Raw genomic sequence first — 1,641 nt, forward strand, 5'->3', positions numbered from 1 at the left:
TGACTATTGTTGAGTGTTAGAAAATGTATATTTATAAAGGAGAAAATTGTCATTTTACATTTCAAGTCTTACTAACACCCTTACTTTTATGTATTTATGTTTCTTGTGATTTAATTAAATATGTTTTATTTTAATTAAGTATTTTATATATTTTAGGGGCATTATGGTTATTTCACAATAAACGAGAGATCAGACGGCAAAACGGACATCACTTTTAAACTCAGGACAATCGAAAACCTTAGGAGGAGCATAAAAGGAAAAATGGTATTGTTCACATGTACGGTACTGTATACGTTACTGTTCACGACACTGTTCACATAGACGGATCGATGACGTGTCATTGACCGATGATGTGGCATTGACTGATAAGGTGTCATGATCCTGTTGGACTAAAATTCTTATGCATTGTTGATTGGTGACGTGGCAGCATGTTAGTGGACCAAAAATTGCGCGTACGGTACATGCATATACATAGAATTATTTTCAACCAAACCGCGTTACTGTTCAAGCCGGGTCAAACCGTATCACTGTTCAAACCACGTGGTCAAACTGCGTACTGTTGACTAATGATGTGGCGCAATCCTGAGCGTCCAAACTGTTTTTAATCCGATGGCCATGATTTTCTCAATGTATCTATAAAAAGGGGGTCTTCCCCCCCTAATTTGGCATATCTGAATCCATTTTTGGGCTCCATTTTCTGTAATTCCTTCTCCATCTTGTATTTTTTATGTATTTTAATAAATTCCCATTTTGCCCCTAGTTCAATTATGAGTAGCTAATTTTCTTTCAAGCTTGGGTTGAAGGTGAAGTCTCAACATGTGTCATGAGCTTTATTTGGTAAATTTATTTTCTCTTCCCCTCTAATTTTTATGGATGTTTTGACTTTTCATCGACAAATAATAATACTCTTGTCTAGATACCGCCCTGGCTTCACCGGCTCCCTAGTACAAAGTTATTATTATTTGGCACGATAAGTCCTTAGCACCATATTGATTAGAGTATGGATCATGAGGTGTGGATACCCCCCTTATGATTTAATTGGCACTAATAAGGAATATTTAGCCCATGATGCATGTTGATGCAGATCCAGATACCCAAGCGCTTCAATTATAAAAGTTTTCTCTTCAATTTATTCCCGTTATTTTAAGTTGAATTTTAGGATAATTTAAATCACTTCCACAACAAATCCAACCATTCTCATAGAAAATTAATTCTACATATAATTAAAATCTACTTCCTCGTGGAATCGACACTCGGCACCATTGATCTATACTACAATAGATTCGTGCACTTACGAGTTCAATAAAATTTACACAACAACTATGTGTACTTTATTAGATGATAAATTCAATTGCTAGTAAAATTGTTATTATACCATTCAATAACTGAATACGACATTAATAGAGATACAAATTGAGATTTAAAATATTGAGATCGCTAACATTATTTAAAATTTCCCTTTTAAAATAAATAATTATTATAATCTCTATTGGATTCAATAGGCACAAAGTTGAAGGACTATGACAATTAGCCCCTTAGATACATCGTAACAACACATCATTTTCATTGTAGTATCATTCATTACAAGCAAGAGGAAACTAAATGAATGAAGAATCATTACTAATTACATCAATTTTATTA

The sequence above is a fragment of the Citrus clementina genome, unplaced genomic scaffold (genome assembly GCF_000493195.1).
Source record: "Citrus clementina cultivar Clemenules unplaced genomic scaffold, Citrus_clementina_v1.0 scaffold_5, whole genome shotgun sequence".
NCBI classification, from domain to species: Eukaryota; Viridiplantae; Streptophyta; class Magnoliopsida; order Sapindales; family Rutaceae; genus Citrus; species Citrus x clementina.